The sequence below is a fragment of the Rhineura floridana genome, chromosome 5, assembly GCF_030035675.1.
Source record: "Rhineura floridana isolate rRhiFlo1 chromosome 5, rRhiFlo1.hap2, whole genome shotgun sequence".
Classification (NCBI taxonomy): Eukaryota; Metazoa; Chordata; class Lepidosauria; order Squamata; family Rhineuridae; genus Rhineura; species Rhineura floridana.
This window is the reverse complement of record NC_084484.1, coordinates 45,348,517-45,371,145: the sequence shown is the minus strand read 5'-3', so window position 1 is coordinate 45,371,145 and position 22,629 is coordinate 45,348,517. Positions and strand designations below refer to the sequence as shown.

At 41.3% G+C, this 22,629-nt stretch overlaps 1 protein-coding gene across 1 annotated transcript in view; it reads left to right on the top strand.

Annotated features, from left to right (window-relative positions):
• Positions 1–22,629, top strand: part of FGF14 (fibroblast growth factor 14) — a 525,484-nt gene that overhangs the window by 110,658 nt on the left and 392,197 nt on the right. The gene's annotated exons all lie outside the window — the stretch shown is intronic.

The window sequence follows — 22,629 nt, the reverse complement described above, 5'->3', positions numbered from 1 at the left end:
AGAAGATGAAGGTCAGAATATGGGGCAAGGTCAGTAATAGGAGTATAGGTATTCTGTGAACATGTCTGATTTTTAATGAATTTCAACAGATTATGAGAACTCTGACATAAAAAAGTCCAAAAGGGGTCTGTTTTTTCTCTCTTTTTACATTTTGAACTCTCGATTCTCACTGACTGTTTTGTGTATTACCATGAAAATTTAGAGGGTTGTTAAGTAAGCGTTTCTGAGTTCAGGACTATACGTTTTGTAAGGGTGTTTTGTGTTGACATGAGCTTATGGGAAGCATCAGAATGGCATTGGGGGGTATTTTCAGTTTAACATTGCGGAATGTGAAAAATCCATGCTGACTATAGTATACAGCCACTCTTGTGGCTGTATAATAACCAGCAGATAAATTTATATTTCCTTTTCCAATTTGCTTTTCCAATATTTCCTGGATAACATCTGGTAAGTGGTATGTCTCATTAGGAATTTGATATGCAGTTGAACCTAAGGGTCTACTTATGCAGGCCAGTCCTAATTATGTTTGAGATGGAAATCATATTGAGGTTAAGGGATACCTTCTATTGTGTTTAGGTAGGATTACTACCTTAATTGATTTTGTATGTTGACTCTTACGATGTTGCAATCCTTGATAGGGTGGCAGTGATAATATCATTGTCTGCTTTGGAAGCTTTGCCATAGCCACTTACATGCAGAGGTGACCTGCAGCCAAATGCACTTCCTATATTGTTCCAACAGGAAGGTGTGTATTTTTTATATTGGTAGACCCTTTGTCTAATTTAAGCTATAGAAAAGGCTAATATTACAAAATACAATGCAGAAAATGCAGCTGCTTCTCTTATGATATGAATATAGTTCTTCAGGCAAATCACAAGAGCATTTTAAAACCATGGAACAATATCACAGACAGTAAAAGTAAAGAGAAATATAATCTCTCTTCACTCTCCCCTTTCGTTTTGTTTTGACTGAAGATGGTATAGTGACCCAAGTTCAAATTCTGTGCTCAAGGGGGCAAGTTCCCGCTTTGTGTCTGCGGTGATAAATAAATGATCTTAGCTTATGTGAAGGTTACATTTCCAAAAGACCTTCTGGCACAGGAATTCACATTTGTTTGTTTTTTAAATTTTAAATGAGGAAATGAAACTGGCTAAATTGTAAAGAATTATATTTATTCTATTGTTCCACCTGCAAAGAGAGAGCGAGAGAGTAGAAGAAATATAATGTTGTGCGCCACCCCAGTCTCCAAGTGGTGAGATTTCCAGGGGTCCCTGTGCTTGCCCTGGGTTTGGTTTCCTTGGGAAGAAGGTCAGCGGACTGTCATGTCTTTATGAAATATGGTTTATTTATTTACACACATTCCAACCTGAGTTTCAAGGCATCAGCAGTCCAATATCCAGCTTTTCCATCAGGGTTACAGGAGGCATCCTAAAGCCATGGTGCAGAGAGTCTGCCTGCTTCCAGTTCCCAGCCTTTCTCAGACACAACTGAAAACACAAGCCTCTCCGGGGGGGGGGGGAGGCTCTCCTGAAGAGTTTCAATGACAAAAGGATATCTCTGGCCCTTTCACCAGTTGATGGGCACCTGATAGACCCATCAACCCACCTGGTCACTGTATTAGATTAACAAAAGAAACTCATCCGACCAGCAGAGTGGGTTTCTCATCCCAAGGCACAGGATTCCAAATCAGAGGCTGGAAGGGTAATCATAGAAATTATCCATCTCAACCCCCAAACCCATAACAATAACAAAGGCTTCCTTCTGTCTTGACGTACTTGCTGCATGAGAAAGGTATGCAAATATTTAAATACATCTCAACTATTTCTCCTGCCTGAATTACGTGTATGAATCCACAGCAGAATTGTAACTGCCTATTTGAATGCAGTGATGCTGTAGTTGCTCATGTGTCAATGTGATCATTCCCTCCCCTCCCCTCAAGCTATAGTCCTGCAGCTCTAGTTTTGAATATTAGAATCAACACTGCAGCTGTGTGGTTATTGCTAGATTTGGTTCAGTGAATTTTGGAATGTTGCTAAGTGTAAATTTTGCTCTGTTATTAATTCACTAATGGTTTACTGATTTTACCTTACCATTAGGGTTGCCAGGTTCCTGGCATGAGACTGATCCTGTATCTTTAAGAGAAGAGAAAGTCAGCCAAGTGCAGGTGTTCTTGCAACATTGTAATGAGAAAAACGACAAGGTGGAATTCTCCCTTCCCCCTGCACAACTTTTAAAGATACAGAAGATCTCTTGCAGGCTAGGCCTGGCAACCAAGAGGTCTTCTTTATCTTTAAAAGTTGTGCAGGGGGAAGGGAGAATTCCACCTTGTCATTTTTCTCATTACAGTGTTGCAAGAACACCTGCACTTAGCTGACTTTCTCTTCTCCTAAAGATACAGAATCAGTCTCAGGCCAGGAACCTGGCAACCCTACTTACCATGAATGGTTTAGACTCCCTTATAATTGGGCTGCAGGCCTAGCTAATAAGCAGACCCCTCCCTTCCAACCTCTCAAGGACACATTTTACAGCCAGCTTAAGCCTTAGGTTAGCATCTATTTTATTTCATACACAGCTATGTAAAACATTTACTTCATCATGGCAAGGGGGAGGTCTCATTATGTCACAATTACATGATGAGATTCAGTCTCACTTTACACTCTAATATACCATTTTCCTCTTTTTAATGAAAACTTTAAACAAAATACCAAGAATTCTGGTGAGCAATGTGGCAGGCCCAGGACAGAGGCCAATGGTACATACAGAAATTGAAACAGAGGGTCCTTGCTACTCCCAGGCTTTTCCTCAACAGTGTCTATGAAAAGGGCCCAGAGCAAGCTATCCCTTATTTGCTACTCTGCTTCCAGTGCACTCCTGCTCCAGTTTTAAAATCCAAATGAAATGTCTGTCATGTAGTGTAGGTGGCTCTCAATGAGTGATTCTCATGAACTTGTAGGCCTATATTCTTTACTATGTTCAGCACACAAACAAGCTTTCTGCCCTGAGCTCCAACACTCCCTCTTCAGCTACAAGAAGTAGTCCTGTTGGAATGGTATAACTAGTCTTAAAGAGACAGAACCACCATATACTGTACTACAGTCATCCAGGCTGTAGCTTCTTCAGACTTCTTCCCCTGCTGCCTTTTTTTTACTGTGAAAATTACCATTGCCCCAAAATATAGAACTGTAGTAAATATGTGACCCAGCCTAGCAACTGCCTTGCATGCTATACCGTTCTGTAGCACAAGTGAGGCTGATTCTACTATACTACCTACCATGGTGGAGTATATATAAGTGTCTTGACAGGGGTAATTGTGAAAATGTCTTCTGAAAAGCTTTAACACAGCAGAACTATCACAGGTTTTATTTTCCTTTTTTGTAGCTGTTCTAATCTTTTGGTAAGCATCCTTTATATTAGGATATCCATTATTTTTAATCTTTAAAGATAATAAAGAAAAGTTATAAATAAAGAAGGTATCCAGCTGAGCTCTTACAGCTTTATTTCATTAACATTTATATAGTGCATATAGTGTTTATAGTGTTTGAAGTGCTAAGTTCTTGGTAGCATTGCCTCAAAGTAAAGCTGTGTTCCATTGATTTTTACTTAGCACAAATGACATCAAAGTGGAAATGGAAAAAGAAACATACTTTAAAGCTAATCGAAGGAAGATTGTAGTTAGTACCCTAACAATCTGTAGGACTTTGGGGGGGGAGGTTACATACACTTGCTTTGTGCCACCCTAGTTTACTGCAGATGGTACATTAAAAAAGAAACAGCCACTGAACTCAGCTTGCCGCCCCCTTCAGCTCTGCACTCTGAGATACTATGAAGCTTAACCACCTCTCAGGCCAGCCCTGTAATACTGTAGTGTAGACTGTCTTTCAGACCAGTTTTAACCCCCAGATCTGCAGGCTGGAGGTGGTTAGGATGAGAACATGGGGGGGGGATTCAAGAAAAAATGGTTCTCCCCCCACTACTTGAAATCTTTTTTGTGCACTCTGCCCAGGCCTTCACATCTTTGTACCTTGCTCTTCAAGGTAACTTCTGGATACTCTGTGCCTGGTAACCAAGAGGTCTTCTGTATCTTTAAAAGTTGTGCAGGGGGAAGTGAGAATTCCACCTTGTGGTTTTTCCCATTACAGTGTTGCAAGAACACCTGCACTTGATTGACTTTCTCTTCTCCTAAAGATGTAGGATCTGTCTCAGGCCCTGAACCTGGCAACCCTAGTACGTGCGCATCCTTTATTGTGCTGACTGGATAATGGCTTTTTCAAGAGAAACATATTTGGGCAGATCTTAAACTGCATAATTATCTGCAACTATCCAATTAAAGCTTATTTCTTTCTAAGAAGGCTGATTAATTTCAATGACCTCAGCCATCTTTTTCTAATTAAGAAACTAGGAGAAGGCTAAAGCTACTGTAAAAGTTTTTTCTGATCCTGTTGAAATGATAGCGTGGTTTCCCACTGAGAAGTGCTAATAATGGAATTCATAACAGTGTTTACAGTATAGCTTTTCTCATTAGGTAAACTGCAGGAAAAATATACTTTTGATTTAACTAACTAAAGTTTTGAAAGATTTTGTCACTTCCAAAAGCATGGAAAAGATTAGGAAAAAAACTTTAATTTTTGTTTTAGATAATTTCCTTTGCTAATGTATAAAAGTAGTATATGCATAGAAACTAGGGTTGCCAGGCTCAGGGTCCGAAAATGATTCTGTATCTTTAAGAGGAGAGAAAATTCAGCCAAGTGCAGGTTTTCTTCAAACACTGTAATGGGAAAAACCACAAGGTGAAATTCTTCCTTCCCCCTGCAAAACTTTTAAAGATACAGAAGACCTCTTGGTTGCCCTCCAAGAGGTCTTCTGTATGTTTAAAAGTTGTGCAGGGGGAAGGAAGAATTTCTTGGTTGCCCTCCAAGAAGTTTTCTGTATCTTTAAAAGTTGTGCAGGGGGAAGGAAGAATTTCACCTTGTGGTTTTTCCCATTACAGTGTTGCAAGAACACCTGCACTTGGCTGCATTTTCTCTTCTCTTAAAGATACAGAATCATTCTCAGACCCTGAACCTGGCAACCTTAACAGAAACCTGTGATTATGGCTAGAAGTTAACAGTGTAGGGGTGTAAAATTGCCTTGAAGCAATGTGGGCACTGATAAGGCTATATGTAGGCTAGGCCTAACTTAGGGCTGATTCAAACATTCCTCCCATGAGGTATGGCATAGTGGCACAGTCCTCACGCAAGTCTATCTCATGTCAGTTTTCATGTGGAAAGTTACTTGTTTCAAAGCACACACCCCCATATAAAATGTATATCCAAAATTACCAACTGAGAGTGGGCTATCATATTTTCTCTTGAAGGTGTTAAATTCTGCCCCGTGTCACAGCTTTCATGTGATCTATCTTCCTCTGGTATATTTAGGCTGCAGTCCAATACATGTTTACTCAGAAGTAAGCTCCATTGGGTTCAATGGGACTTACTCCCAGGTAAGCATGTATTGGATTGCAGCCTAAATGTATCTTTAAGGGGCTTGTTTCTGTTTTCCCCTCTAATATTTGTGTCACGTTTCTGCCATCTCTATGTGTGTGCATGTAGGAGCGAAGGGAAGGCTGTATGAGCTGCTCTGTCTTGCTGCAAGCTAGTTATGTTTAGATGTGTTCTGTTCTTCCTAATAAAAAGAGAGCTCTTTATGAGCCCTCCTGCCTCTGTTGAGCCTGAGTGAGTACTCTGCCCCACCTGGAACCTAAAGACAAATAAGAAATATTATACTTCTTTCATTTCTTTATAGCATTCTGTATGTCAATTTTGTGAGAGCCACTGTGGCGTAGTGGTTAAGGTGTTGGACTACAACCTGGGAGAACAGGGTTCGAATCCCCACATAGCCATGAAGCTCACTGGGTGACCTTGGGCTAGTCACTGCTTCTGAGCCTCATGAAAACCCTATTCATAGGATCGCCATAAGTAGGAATCGACTTGAAGGCAGTACATTTACATTTATGTTAATTTTAATGCAAAGCTGCATTTGTTTGAGGCTACCCTTTGGGCCTTCACATTGTTCTAATAAATGAATCCACATATCCATAAATGGCTCCATTCATTGCCTTCCTCAAAACAATTACTTCAACGGAAACCCTAGTGTTTTTTTGTTTTGTTTTTTTAATTTTTTTATTCAAAGTTTCAAAAAACAAAACAAAACAAAAACAAATTAATTACTAATACAATAAAATAAAATGTTGACTTCCGATTTGTCGCAGATCAGTTATAGGTCTATAATATATAACAAACCTGACTCTTAATATATTACAAAATCACTTTCCTCCAGTAGTTATCTTAATTAATCATCAAATCTCATTAACATCACTTTATTCTTTCCGCAAAAAGTCAAAGAGAGGTTTCCAGTCCTTGAGAAATATATCCATCGATTTTTCTCCAAATAAACATGTCGATTAATCCATCTCATCAAGTCTGCTAGGTCCAGTAATTTCAATAGCCATTCTTCCATTATCAGTGTTAATTCCATCTTCCATCCTTGCATCCATAATAATCTTGCTGTCATAGTCATAGTCATATAATAAGAGTCTGATGGGAATTTCCTTCCTCACAAATATTTCCTTGCCATCAATTCTGAATGTGTTACTGAAATGTTGTTGTAAAGTCATATCTCTGTTCCTCTTTTTTACGAAATGCACTAGCACATCTCTTGAGAGTTTTTCCATTGTCACATATCTGTAATTAATTCTATGAATTTTCTCTATTTCAAGCTCCATCACATCATTCCAGTCCAGAATTTTTTTCGAAACATTGATAGCTTTATCTCTGATATCTTCATCAATTTCTTCAGGGACAACACTGAATTCCAAACAGTAATCTTTATCTCTAAGGTCCATAAACTCCAAATCTTTTTCCAGTTCCACATTTGATATATCTGTTCCAATCTCCAGGACTTGCATCTTCCCTTTAATTTTTCTTTCTTCTTCTATTGCTTGTCTAGTTATGTTTGATCTCATCAACCTCCTCTCTCATAAAATCCCCTATTTCTTTCAGCTCCTGCTTCATTTTGCCAAATTCAATTTTCATCTCTTGTTTGCCATGTCTAAGTTCTTGTTTCGTTATCTCAATCTCATCCATTATTTTCTGAAACATATTTACTTCCAGGGTCTCAGCCACTTTCTTAATTGTCATTTTTAAAACCAAGAAGAAAAAAAAAACCCTTCAATTTCCAATATAGCACTATTTCCAAGCAAAGAGCAATTTATTTCTTTTTCCAGCAACAAAGGAGTTAATATTCCAAACCTGATGACATCATAATGTAGACAGCACAAACTGCCTTATGTCTTATGTGTCCAAGAATGCAAAACAAATTTAGTTCACAGCATCTAAATAGTTAGTGGCATAAAGAACAAGCAGATTTGTCAAAATGAAGTAGACCAGAAAAAATAGTCCCAGACATATAATACTCAAAAGTTCATATAAATCAAAAATTTTCTCCTCAGATTAGATATCTCTCATCTGTTTGTATCTTTATAATTGTCAATTCCAGGCCAGCTTTTTGCAATAAAAACAAAGATAAGCTATTTCAATTTCCTTCCGCCTTAATTCTGTGTATAAAAGAGAAAAGTTATAACTCACCCAGGGATTCTTTACTGCTGATTCTTTTAACAAATCTCTTTACTGCAACAATTTAAGCCAAATGATAAGGATAGAAAGAAGAATGCTTGCCTGTTAGAATCTGTTTTTCTTTGAAGAAAAGAAAAACGTCTCGCTTAATCAGTTTGAGCTTGCTTGAAATTCCTTGGCTCCGTCCAATGTTGCTGGCTGGTCCTTCGTTCATAGGCAATCCTAATGAATTCAAGTCCCCCAACAAACACAACGAAGCTTGTGGATGATCTCTTCGTTTCTCCCTTGCCTGGGAGAAAGTTTTTACCAGTCAAAAAAAACCTTTTGACTGGTTTTAAAACTGAAAAAGCTTCCTCTGAGACGAGAGCTCGTCTCAGTGGCAGGCACAAGCGAAGCAATCCTTCCCGGAAGCCTCGGAAACCCTAGTGTTTTTGTGAGTGACAGACACCCTGAATCAATGTGACTGACATGCACAAAACGGGGACTATGTTAGCCCTCATTCTAAGGACCACTTTTCCAAATGGACTAGCAGGAACAGCAATGATGGCACAGTGCTGATAGTATCTGACTAACCACCATTGTTCCAAAGCCCTCTGACAGGAAGGAATTGCCTTTGGAGGTATTTACTGTAGTTTCATCTATGTTGCTTCTTTGGTCACTTTGGAAGTTCACAGATGCTATCACGGAAGGCTTCGGGGTCATAATAGTCAAGAAGCTAAACCAAGAACTTTATTGGGCTTATCCACACAGGAGCATACTTTCATACTAAAGATGCTGCTTTTACCATTGTGGTAGATTTGCAAGGTCCACACTTCTCAATAGTAGCTTCAAATCTGCTGTTTTCCATTCATACTAGTAGGCTTTCCTCTGGGAAGGATTAGTGTTGCTGTTTCTTTGTAGCCTCACCCTCTAAATTTACATGTTTACTTCCTCCAGTTTAAGGCTGAAGCCAGGAGAGCGCCTCGGTGTGCAATTGATAAAAAAAAGAAAGAAACGTGACTCCCCCCTCCCCTTCACCATTGTCCAAGCCTGAGTGAAAGGCGGAGTGGGGGGAGTGAGTGAAAGGTATAGTAGGCAGCAGCTGCAGCAACTTTTGCGGGTGGCAGAGAGAGAGAGGGAGCGGGCGATGGGGCATAAGAGAGCCCACTCACTAAAGAAACATAGATGCAAAGCGTCTACTAGGAGGAGTGCAGTGCAGCTGAGATGGTTTTTCCTTTCCTTTTTGCATTATCAGCAGATTGGGTTAATACAGATTTAAAGGGGAAAACTGTGTGATAGCTTCTGTTTGCCTGCAACATCATGTGAACTATCCAAATTAAAAGGGGATGCGAGTTGCACCGGGCACACATTAAATCACCTTGTGGATGAGCCCATTGTCTCTCTCCAAAAAGAACAGAACAGGAAATGTTTGGTTCTACCTATATATCACTGCAGTCCATCCAGTGACTTATGGTGACTAAATCATATCATGACACTATCCATGACAGAGCTCTGCCCTGCTCTAATGAAGCCTAAGTATATGTAAATGAATATATGGGTACATCCTTCCTCTGTTTACCCCTGCCTTCACTGCCTCTGTTGTTTTCCCTGTGCCAAATTTTAGACTGTAAGCTCCTCAAGGCAGGGACCTCCCCTCTTGGCTGTGCAAAGTTCCATACACATTGAAGGCGCAATATGTAAGTAAGCAGGTGAATAAATAATGGTGAATGTAGACTTGCTGCAGGATATTGGTTAAAGTGAAATTTTCAGGCTAATTTGGAACTTTGTGCTCAGGTGAAACAGGGAAAGGTATGGGAAGCTTTAATAAAACTACATTTTTTTCTGGGAACAGGGAAGAGGAGTTGTGCACATCTCTAAGGGTTATGATTTTTGCCATCTAATAAACTCATCTCTTCCTTTTCTGTTTGTGCATATTTATTTTGGGGGGGATTTCAGCCTCCCACTCTTTTCAACGTCAATATTCTCCCTTTTATTTTTTATTCATATATTTATTTGACAGAATTTTCTTCCTTGTATTTGAAAGCAGTTTGTAATTCCAATTCCTAATTTTCTTGCTTTTCCTCGGCAGCTGAAAGGGCTCATAGGAATGCAGGGTCATGGCTGTGGAAGGAAAAAGATCCCTAAGAATTGCTGTCAATTTCATGCTGTATCAGAATGGAATTTTATCAGATCTAAGCAATTTTTATTGGGTTTATAACTTCCTAAAGCCCAGTAAAAAGTATTGATAAAAGTGGACTGTTTTAGTCCTGTGTCCACCTCTCCTGATACACATGCAGCAGTTTTAACTCTAAAACAAGTAATTGGGAAAAAGATGTGCATATATTGAGGTCTGTGTTCAGACCACTCCCTTCTGCCCTTTATTTTTTCACTTCAGCTTGTCTCTCAAGTATCATGGATAACAGTCACTGGCTAAAGATTTCCAGAGTTTCTGATTGAGAAATGTGGTCCCAGGTTTGGGGACATTTTCATAACAAGGTGGATTACAGAATTCTTTAGAGATACTAAGTGTCAAAAATGTATTGTGGGCTTTCATAGGCAAGACCTTTGTTCAGTGGAGGCATGATGATGTGAAAGTGCTTATGAAGTTCATTCATCTGATGAAGAAGGTTCTCCATTTTGAAAGCTCATACCAATCATTAACAATCTTTAAAGTGCCACAGGACTCTATTTTTTTCTACAGCAGACTAGCATGGCTACTCTTCTGGTATATGGACCCTGAGCACGCAGTTTGTGTCTGTGCGCCCACATGTGCACGCAAATGAAATCAGAAGAGGGACATACAGGACACAGCTAGGATTATCACCAGAGGTCCTTTTGGCACAAAAATATGCATGTGCTAGAATTAGGTCGTGCTCTTCATCCTATTTCCTGCATACAGTTATCTGACCCTGGCACAAACTCCAGTACTCCTAAAGGGAGACGATCTGGTAAGGCATGTGCTGTAGCACTGAAACCTTAAAATGAAAGACTTCCTAGTTTATGGAAAAAAATTGACTTCTAGCAGTGACCCACATTTTTCACCTTAAGGCAGTCTACTGTTTCTGTTACATTTACAATAACTGCAAACAGGAAGGTAACTCTTTTAGTGATTTTCTTCTTAAGTGAAAAAAGGACATTATATAGACAAGCTACCACAGAGGAGGGTAGGGCTTCTAGTTGTACAGACAAAGCAATTTTGGCCAGAATAGCTTTAATGGAGGAATGAGAAAAGCTGCATTTTCCAAAGTTCCCTCTCTACAGCTATTCAGGAAGTCTAGGGATGAGACCCGTTGGTCGGTGCCAGTTCAAAAGCATTCTGCTAGCCTAGGAGGCTGATACCGCTTCGAGTTAGTTCTTTGTCCACAAGCTGCTACTTTTACCAGTCCAGAAATACTGCTATTAATATCAATATTTTAAAGGAATGTCAATATTTTAAAAGAAACATTGATAAATTAAAGAAAATGCTAATAAAATATTGATATTAATATCTATATTTTACGTGCAGATTTTTTTAAAAAAATAGCTGTTTCTGAAAATAGCTACAGAAAATCACTACATAACAAATAAGTGAATTAATGGAAAATTTGGCACCAAATCAGAATTCTAGCCCATCCTTATCAGGAACCCTGTCTTCCTTTGTGTCTGGTTGCCCTTCCCAAATGATACTGGAGAACTGCAGCTCAGTGCCAGAGCAAGTACTTAGCATGCAGAATGTCCTAGGTTCAACCCCTGGCATCTCCAGGTAGGGAAAGACCCCTGCCTGAGACCCTGGAGATCCACTGAACTGACTGTTTAGACATTACAGGATTAGATGGATCAATGGCCTGACTATGGCACCTAGCTATGTTCCTAAGAAGAAGGGGTAGTAGGGTGCATGCTTCTACTGATTTTGCCATGGTTAAGTTAACATTGGGCCAATCTGTCTGGTTTTCATGCAAATCATATGCCTCAACAGGTGTTCTTTGGCAGTTTTGCCCAGAACAGCTGCCTTACATGTCTTTATAACCAATGTGATTTTAACCAAAGGCCCAATTGGCTCTATTTAATTTAATTCAATTTATTAAATATTTCTACCCCCATCCCTTTATTCTGCTGCTCATGCTGCTGTCAAGCATCAAACTGATTGCAGGGCTTTTTACTGTGCTTACATCTATATGTGTAATTACTTCAGTTTATGGTACTATTTTGTTTTTTCTCAGCTTCACTTTTATCCTTCTCTAGATCTAGCTTATCTTTTTTCTGTATTCACTGTTAAACAGTATGTGAGGGAGTCGGAATGGGGAAGGCACAGATTTTTTCTCATTGTTTAACTCACGCAGGGGAGAGGGGAATTAAAATGTATAAATCTTAAGGGTTGTTTTTTTAAAACATGAAAGTGCACTTCACATGTCAGTTATTCACAAATATAGTAATAGATTGCACCCTTTTAAAAATAACTGAGAGGTTGCATTTGTCTGGCTGATGAGCAGCCTAAAACTTGAAATAATTTCTTAAGGTTCCTTTTTAAGGTTAGGCTGTTTATAAAGGGAGCATGGGGGCAGTGTTTCAAGTAGTGCAACGTGTTCTGTGAGTTTGGTGCAGTGCAGTAGGCTTGTATAATATTTGTGCTTTCTTCAAGCAAGGCTTGGATCTTAGCACCACTTTCAGAGGTGGAAAACATCCAGGATTTTGCTATGATGTTAAAAACTGCATTGACTGCTGAGTTTCTAAAATATATTTGTTATTGAAAAGTCCGCTGGTTCTTCCACTGGGAAACAGTCTTAACTAGCTAACTACAAAATTATAACTAAAGATACATTGTATTGATAATAGGAATGTCTCCATGACATTGCAGCAAGCCATTGATCACAAGGAAAGGAAACATATTGATCCTAAACCTATTTACTTATAGGTATGTGCTGATTCACACATGCAAGCTCATTGTACATTTATTTATTTATTATTTGATTTATATCCCGCCCTTCTTCCCAGCAGGAGCCCAGGGCGGCAAACAGAACCACTAAAACCACTTTAAAACATCATAAAAACAGACATTAGAATACATCAAAACAAAACAACTTTAAAAACATTTTTTTTAAAGCTTTGAAGATTTTTTTTAAAAAAAGGTTAAAAAACATTGGGTTTTTTAAAAAAAAAAAGGTTTAAAAGCATATTAAAAAGCAATTCCAACACAGAAGCAGACTGGGATAAGGTCTCAACTTAAAAGGCTTGTTGAATGAGGAAGGTCTTCAATAGGCGCCGAAAAGATAACACAGATGGCGCCTGTCTAATATTTAAGGGTAAAGAATTCCACAGGGTAGGTGCCAGCACACTAAAGGTCCATTTCCTATATTGTGCAGAATGGACCCCCTGATACGATGGTATCTGCAGGAGGCCCTCACCTGCAGAGCTCAGTGATCGACTGGTTATATAAGGGATAAGATGGTCTTTCAGGTAACCTGGTCCCACACTGTATAGGGCTTTGTACACCAAAACTAGAACCTTGAACTTGGCCCGGTAGCAAAGGGGCAGCCAGTGCAATTCTTTCAGCAGCCGGGTGACATGTTGGTGATACCCTGCCCCAGTGAGCTGTCTCACTGTGACATTTTGCACCAGCTGCAGCTTCCGGACCAACCTCAAGGGTAGCCCCACATAGAGCACATTACAGTAATCCAGACTGGAGGTTACCAGTGCGTGGACAACAGTAGTCAGGCTATCCTGGTCCAGAAATGACCACAGCTGTCTTAGCAGCCAAAGCGGGTAAAAGGCACTCCTAGCCACTGAGGTCACCTGGGCCTCTAGCAACAAAGATGGATCTAGGAGCACCCCTAGACTACAGAACTGCTCTTTCAGAGGGAGTACAACCCCATCCAAAGCAGGGAACTGACCAATTATCAGAACTTGGGAACCACCAACCCACAGTGCCTCCATCTTGCTAGGATTCAGACTCAGTTTATTGGCCCTCATCCAGCCCACCACCGAGTACAGGCAGCCGTCCAGGACTTGCACGGCCTCTCCCAATTCAGATGTTACAGAAAAATAGAGCTGGGTATCATCAGTGTACTGCTGACACCTTGCCCCAAATCTCCTGATGACCATTTTCAACGGATTCATATAGATGTTAAGCAGCATGGGGGACAAGATGGTACCCTGAGGCACCCCACAGCACAATTGCCAGGGGGCTGAAAGAGAATCACCCAATGCTATTCTCTGAAAACAACCCTGGAGATAGGATTGGAACCACTGTAAAACAGTGCCTCCGATACTCATCTCACCAAGTCAGCCCAGAAGGATGCCATGGTCAATGGTATCAAAAGCCGCTGAGAGATCAAGTAAGAGTAACAGGGTTGGACTCCCCCTGTCCTTTTCCCAATAAAGGTCATCCATCAGGGGGACCAAGGCTGATTCAGTCCCATAACCAGGCCCTGAACCCAGACTGGAACTGGTCAAGATAATCTGTTTCATCCAAGAGTACTTGCACCTGCTGCGCCACAACCCTCTCAATCACCTTCCCTAAAACGGGGGTATTTGCAACTGGTCGGTAATTGCCGCAAACCAATAGGTCCAGGGTGGGCTTTTTCAGGAGCGCTCTATGTGGGGCTACCCTTGAGGTTGGTCCAGAAGCTGCAGCTGGTGCAAAATGCGGCAGCAAGACCGCTCACTGGAGCAAGTTATCGCCAACATGTCACTCCACTACTGAAAGAATTGCATTGGCTACCTATCAGCTACCAGGCTAAGTTCAAGGTTCTAGTTTTGGTGTACAAAGCCTTATACAGCTTGGGACCAGGATACCTGAAAGACCATCTTATCCCTTATATAAGGTATCCAGAGCACAGCCTTGTCCCAATTTCTTGGATGAGTTTCAGTTGGTGCAGCTTGAGGACGTTGACAAGGTGCTTGGACAGGTTCGTGCAGCCACTTCTGTGCTGGATCCTTGCCCTTCTTGGCTAATAAAAGCTAGCAGGGATGGAACAGCCGGCTGGGCCAGGGAAGTGATTAATGCCTCTCTGCGAGAGGGGGTGGTCCCTGGCTGCCTGAAAGAGGTGTTAGTGAGACCACTCCTGAAGAGACCCTCCCTGGACCCAGAAAATCTTAATGACTATAGGCCGGTAGCAAATTTTCCATTCCTGGGCAAGGTCCTTGAACTAGTGGTTGCGGGCCAGTTCCAGACACTCTTGGATGAGACCGATTATCTGGATCCATTTCAGTCAGGTTTCAGGCCTGGTTTTCGCACGGAAACAGCCTTGGTCACCCTGTATGATGACCTTTGTTGGGAGAGAGGCAGGGGGAGTGTGACTCTGTTGATTCTCCTTGATCTCTCAGTGGCTTTCGATACCATCGACCATGGTATCCTTCTGGGGAGACTGGCTGAGTTGGGAGTGGGAGGTACTGCATTGTGGTGGTTCCACTCCAACTTGGCAGGTCGCCTCCAGAAAGTGGTGCTTGGGGAACATTGCTCGGCACCCTGGACTCTCCGGTATGGGGTTCCGCAGGGGTCAGTTCTGTCCCCCATGCTGTTTAACATCTACATGAAACCGTTGGGTGCGGTCATCCGGAGCTTTGGAGTGTGTTGCCATCTGTATGCTGATGACACGCAGCTCTATTTCTCCTTTTCATCTTCTTCGGGTGAGGCTTTCAATGTGCTGAACCGGTGCCTGGCTATGACAATGGACTGGATGAGGGCTAATAAACTGAGGCTCAATCCAGACAAGACTGAGATGCTGCTAGTGGGTGGTTCTTCTGACCGGATGGTGAATGTTCAACCTGTCCTGGATGGGGTTGCACTGCCCCTGAAGGAGCAGGTTTGTAGCTTGGGGGTTCTCCTAGAACCATCTCTGTCACTTGAGGCTCAGGTAGCCTCAGTGGCACGGAGTGCCTTCTACCAGCTTGGGTTGGTAGCCTAGCTACGTCCCTATCTGGACAGGGATAACCTGGCTTCAGTTGTCCATGCTCTGGTAACCTCCAAATTAGATTACTGCAATGCACTCTACATGGGGCTGTCTTTGAAGATGGTTCGGAAACTGCAGCTTGTGCAAAATGCAGCGGCCAGATTGGTAACAGGGACCAGACGGTCCGAACATATAAAACTGATTCTGGCCCACTTGCATTGGCTGCCTGTATGTTTCCGAGCTCGATTGAAGGTGCTGGTTTTGACCTATAAAGCCTGACACGGCTTGCTACCACATTACTTGATGGAACGCCTCTCCCGATACAAACCCACCTGTACACTCCATTCAAGATCAAAGGCTGTCCTCCGGGTGCCTACTCCGAGGGAAGCTGGGAGTCTGGCAACAAGGGAGAGGGCTTCTCAGTGGTGGCCTCCAAATTATGGAATGATCTTTCTGATGAGGTGCGCCTGGTACCAACACTGTTATCTTTTCGGCGCCAGGTCAAGACTTTCCTCTTCTCCCAGGCATTTTAGCATGTGTTTTAAATTGTTTTATATTATTAAATTGTGTTTTAAATTGTTTTTAACAGATGTGTTTTTAAATTTATATATTTGTTTTAATGTTTTTAGTTACTGTAAACGGCCCAGAGAGCTTCAGCTATGGGGCGGTATATAAGTACAATAAATAAATAAATATATACTCAGTCAATCACTGCATTCTGCAGGTGAGGGCCTCCTGCAGATACCATCTTATCCGGCAGTCCATTCTGCACTACATAGGAAACGGACCTTTAGTGTTGTGGCACCAACCTTTGGAATTCCGTCCCCTTAAATATTAGACAGGCACCATCTCTGTTATCTTTTCAGCACCTGCTGAAGACTTTCCTCTTTCAACAAGCCTTTTAAGTAGCGACCTTATCCCAGTCTGCATCTGTGTTGAAATTGCTTTTTAATATATTTTAAAACCTTCTTTTTAAAAATGTTTTTAATGCTTTAAAAAAATGTTTTTAAAGATCTTTTGTTTTAATATGTTTTTAATGGTTGTTGTGTTTTAATTTTAAAGTCTGTTTTTATGATGTTTTAAAGTGTTTTTAGTGCTTTTGTTTGCCGCCCTGGGCTCCTGCTGGGAGAAAGGGCAGGTTATAAATCAAATAAATAAATAAATAAAATAAACAAAAGTTCAGAAGCACACCAACATACATTAGGCCCAAGTTACTTCTGCTGGTAGCAATTCCAACATAATCACATATCATGGTGGCCAGGTAAATGCTAGGGTTCCCAAGCCATGGAGGACCCACCAGAGCCGATACTGCCATCCTTTCCCCTCTCATAATTTTAATTTTAGGGGCTGATACTAAGAAGAGAAGCACCATAGAAGCCAGCTGCAGCTGCCACCTTCTTCATTTCCTCAGTGCCTACAGGCTACACCTCCAGCATACACTGTTTCGGGGTCCAGGAGAATTCTGGTGACTTGAAAATGATGGCGGCTGCAGCCTTTACACAGAATTTATCAGTACCAGACTGAGGGATTACCATATGAGTGGGGATTATTATTAGATTTATATCCCCCCCTTTCTACCAGTAGGAGCCCAGACTGGCAAGGCTTTCAAAAATACATAATTTTGGTTACCTTTCTTCTATGTTCATGTACTAATAGCATATGAGAAACCTAGTACTTCTAGTTAAATCCATGCCATGTGCCATCTCTTTAGCCCACTTCTCTGGAAGAATAAAGAGGCTTGGCTTGAGGAAAAAGAAATGTTTCACTGTACCACCCAAATAACCTGTGGCAAGCAATCAAGGCATCTTTTGTTTTATTTTTTGAAACACAAAGGCTAGTTTTTGGTAGGGATTGTACTCATGCAACAGAACATGCAAATGCTATAATCATACAGTAGACAGATGGGCCCCTGCACATTTCCTGCCTAAGGCAGCATACAAAGCACCTAAGAAAAAGGGGGAAAATGTGGGTGAGCAGGACAGTGGCTACATCAGGGAAAAGAAGTATTTGGGGGACAAAGTATATTATATCTGAAGTGGAGGAGTTGTTTCCCACACATTAGATATCTGAAAGAGTAAGAATGATACATTTCACATTGATGCTGATTTTTTCCTCTGAAATAAATCCTATTGATTTTGATGGAGAGGGAGAACAGCTATGGGGGAGAGCTGAATGTCAGCGGCTTAGAGGGGAGCCCGTTGGCTCCTTTCCAGCTCCAAAGTTCTCTCCCTGTCCACAGTTCTGTCACCAACAGGCAGAAGTGAACCCATGGGAATCTGCTTATATATGGAAATAAATACAAACACATGAAAAGTGGTTTTCCTTCAAATAACTGCAGGTTTCCAGCAATGGGTGGGGAGCAAGCTACTTGTCGGGGGAGAAGCAATTGCCCTTGCATCCCAGCACTACCCATGGAGCAGGGTTGAGTTGCCGTAGCCATCCATAATACCACATAACAACAGGAGAGGAATGGGCACAGAATGGAAACATCTCTCTGTTCGAAGCATTGGGGGTGGCTGTGCGGCACTTTTCAGCAACGGCATCAGTATTGTAAAACTTCCTCCCTAGCAACATACGCCTCATTGCCTTCTTGTTCTCTTTTTAGTTGGGTGTCTAAGGCAGGGTCATTCCGCAAGGCTTTTGGATTTCTTATGACGACTGCGATGTAGATGCCTATTTATTGTGGGAAAGGCTGTAGCTCAGCAGATCATCTGCTTTGCATGCAGAAGATCCAAGGTTCAGTCCCCGGCATCTCCAGGAAGGACAGAGAGATCCATGTCTGAAACCCTGGAGAGCCACTGCCAGTTAGTGTAGACAGTACTGAGCTAGATGAACCAATGGTCTAACTCTGTATAAGGAAAATTCCTGTGTTCCTATGTTATTTGTTGCTGTTGATGCTTTGACGGACACTTGCTGATCTTTACTCCTTGGTTGCAGGGTTGTTGTTTTTTAAAAAAAATCTTGTAATGGATTTTAATTGTTGGTTTGGATTTTTTAAATGAGAAGGTGGGATATAGTGTTTTCAATATGTGGTGATTAGTTGCTAGGAAAAATCAGGCAGGGAAAAGAATGGGGTGGATGGATGTGTATAGTATACAACCCCCCCCAAATGAAGCCCCCCCCAATGCTATGGCTGCACACATACTATTCTTCATGCAAATCATTGTGGCGCAGTACGGGTTTGCAAATATTGCAAGCTGGTCAAGTCCATATTTGAAGCCAACTAATTGTGACAACTAATTTGAAGCCGGCTAATTATGAATGGCTGCATCATTACTTGATAGAGCTCTATAAAAAGCACCCCCGAATCCCAGCATAAACAAGAAAAAGGAAGTCCACTTAATCTTGTTTGTTTTTAGTATAATTTGCTATTGCTATTTAGTGACAAATTTTATTTGTTCTTGCTATTCAACATACATTTACAAAGTAAATGAATGTAAATGTACAGAATGAATATTTGGAATATCCTGATCCAGCACAAGGGCAATTATAAGCTTGGATCACTCTTCTGTATGTAGTTCTGCGTGTGCAAAATGCTACTAAGCAGAAGAAAAAAAACAACCCTGCTGCTTCCAGAACCCAGGTGGTTGATGGGGCTAGTACAGATAATCTCTTGAGGGATGATTGCAAGAGGATTGGTTGCAGAGGATAGAACTGACAGTTGATCAAGGGAGATCATGCCATTTACTAAATAGCTCATACACATTCTACTGCCATACAGAAGAGGTGATATTTAATGCTAGTCCTACTCAAAACAGACCCATTGAAATTAATAGATTAGATTAACAGTAGAGTGGCAAATTCAGAAGTGCAGGGTCCCTTCATGTTAGTCACAGCCATGCCCCCTTTTTTGCTGCTGGTTGAGAATGAGATCCGTGTTAATGCCTTCTCCCACAACAACAGATATACCTAGGAGGCAATAAGCACAAAAGGAAAGAGTGTAGCTGCTGAGAAGAGTCCTCTCAATGGCTGACTTGCCTCTTTTCACTCTGATTGGCTCCAATCAGCAGGAAAGGACAAGGAATCGTGTTAGAAGACTTTTCTCAGTGACTAACACATTCCTCTTTCATGCTGATAGTCTCATAGGATGCTGAAGACATAGGGACCCTACTAGGACCCTGCTCCCAAAAAAGTAAAGGGTCTAAGCGCCCCCGAGACCCTGGACGACTACATCCCTGTAGATACGACTAACTTAGGTTCATTAATTTCAATGGGTCTACTCTGATTAGGACTTTGCTGAATACAACCTACAGATCTCCAGAGTTTCAGAGTTAAGTGTCAAACTCCAGGTCTGAAACCAGACTGAAATGGATCTAGATAATATCAGATATTATCATTGGCAACAGATGAAGCTAAATATAGAACTTTAGCACGAGAAACCAGAAAATGTCAGAGTAACATACAACATATACTCAGGAGAAGGAACTTTCAACAGTGTCCTGTTATTGATCACATTCATTTCTGCTGCCCAGTACAAAAAAAATGAACTGAGACTTAAAAAGATTCCTGATTCAATCATTGTAAATAAGTCCTACTATATTTAACTTGTTTTGCTGCATTGTGCGGATTTGCACAGTAATGAATAAAAGGTGAGCAGATCTCAAGGAAATATTTTTCTTTTCTTGAACCAGTTCACTCCTATAATGTGCTATATGATACATTGCACATAAAATGATAGGATCTTGCATTTTTTAAATTGATGTACTTTTGTGTGAGTAAATAGTTTATTCAGTTCTTAATAACAGAACAATCCCATACATGTCTAGTCAGAAGTAAGGTCCATTGACTTCAATAGGTTTTTCTCCCAGGTATAAGTGTAGGATTGTAGCCCAACTGTCATTGCTCTTGAAGTTACCATGTTTTTTCCTATTATTAGTAGTAGTTTCAGCTCACCCTGTAATAATATTATTATTTATTATTATTTAAAATATTTCTATCCCGCCCTTCTACCCTACAATAGGGCACTCAGGGCGGCTACAATAAAATCGCACACAAATATAGTAAAATGCACAATAAAACATTAAAAATTACAGTAAATTAAAATACTATTAAAATACACAAAATGCATTATGCATACACATACAAACATAAAACATGTATATATGTGCATACACATATAAGAAGGTGAGAATAAAAGAACTTAAAAGATAAAAATAAAAGATAAACTTAAAACAGTGTCAGGCTGACCCATCAGTCTCAACCAAAGGCTCTCCGAAACAAAATAGTTTTTACAAGTTTCCAGAAGACCATTAGGGAGGGAGCAAAGTGGGCTTCTTGGGGCAGGGAATTCCAAAGTCTGGGAGCCACAATTGAAAAGGCTCTGTCCTGCGTGCCTGACAATCTAACTTCTTTCATTCCAGGCACACAAAGGAGACAAGAGGTAGATGATCTTAAATCCAGGCTAGGAACATATGGGTGTAAGCGGTCCCTTAAGTACACTGGTCCAAGGCCATTTAAGGCTTTAAAGATCAAAACCAGCACTTTGAATTGGGCTTGGAAACAAATTGGGAGCCAGTGGAGTCGATAAAGCACAGGGGTGATATGCTCCCTGCGCTGTGCTCCAGTTAACATTCTGGCTGCTGCATTTTGGACCAACTGTAGTTTCCGAATCGTTTTGAAAGGCAGCCTCACGTAGAGTGTGTTACAATAATCGAGCCTCGATGTCACCAATGCATGTGTCACTGTGGCCAAGTCAGTTGCTTCCAGGAACGGACGCAGCTGGTAGACCATTTTGAGATGACCAAAAGCACCCCTGGCTACCGCAGCCACCTGATATTCCAGCAGCAGGGCAGGATCCAGAACAACTCCCAGACTGCAGATCTGCTCTTTCAAGGGGAGTGCAACCCCATCCAGAACAGATTGCAACCCTATCCCTGGGGCAGTTTTTCCCTTGGCCAGCAACACTTCTGTCTTGTCTGGATTAAGTTTCAGTTTGTTCGCCCACATCCAGCCCTTCACAGCCTCCAGGCACCAGTTTAAGATGAGCAGTCCCACCTTGCCATCAGATGGAAGGGAGAGATAGAGTTGAGTGTCATCAGCATATTGATGATATTGCACTCCAAATCTTCTCCCAGTGGTTTCATATAAATGTTAAAGAGCATGGGAGATAGAATGGAACCCTGAGGTACCCCATAGGCCAATGGCCAGGTCGAGCAGTAGTCTCCCAGCACCACTTTCTGGGTCCTGTCTGTCAGGTAGGGATGGAGCCACTGTAGAACAGTGCCTCCTAGGCCCATCCCAGTGAGATGGCTCAGAAGGATACCATGATTGATGACCACCGAAAGGTCCAGCAGCACCAACAGGGATGCGCTCCCCCTGTCCGATGCCCAACGTAGGTCATCAAGCAGGGCAACCAGGGCAGTTTCTGTCCCATGACCGGGCCTGAAGCCTGATTGAAAAGGGTCTAGATAATCCGATTCATCCAGGAAAACTTGGAGTTGAGCCGCCACCACCCCCTCAATCACCTTGCGAAGAAAGGGGAGATTAGAGACTGGCCGGAAGTTGTTAATATCCGCAGGATCTAGTGAAGGCTTTTTTTAACAAAGGTCTAATCACAGCCTCCTTCAACCATGTTGGCATAGAGCCTTCCCTTAGGGAGGTGTTAATCAGATATGTCAACCAACCAGCTACTCCCAATCTGGCGGATTTAATTAGCCAGGATGGGCAAGGATCAAGCGAGCAGGTAGTGGCCCTCATTTCTCCCAGAATCCTGTCCACATCCTCACATTTTACAAGCTGAAAGGTATCCATGGAAAGTATCCATTAAAGACATTTCCAATTCATATGTTTGAAAATGGAGAATAACAGAAAATTCTAACTATTCTCTTGCTCCAAGCAGTTCCTCTATTTAATAATTAGACTATTAACAGCATAATGTGGCAAGTACATATGCATATAAATGTAACATTAGACACTAGCTTAACCTTGACTGTATAAATTAATACGGATTTGTGAGTTTTGTAGGGAAAACTTGTACAAAGGATCATACAAGTGAATTTAGCAAAATAATTCTATTATTAAATAATATGATGGTGCATCTGTTTATCTATTCTTAATTAGGTTGACCTGCAAGGCTCCACGGATATGTTTAATCTCACATGCCATGTGAACGTATTGCTAACACAAATGTATCTTAATTTCTTTCTGTTCTGCCTTAATATACCCTGGGACAA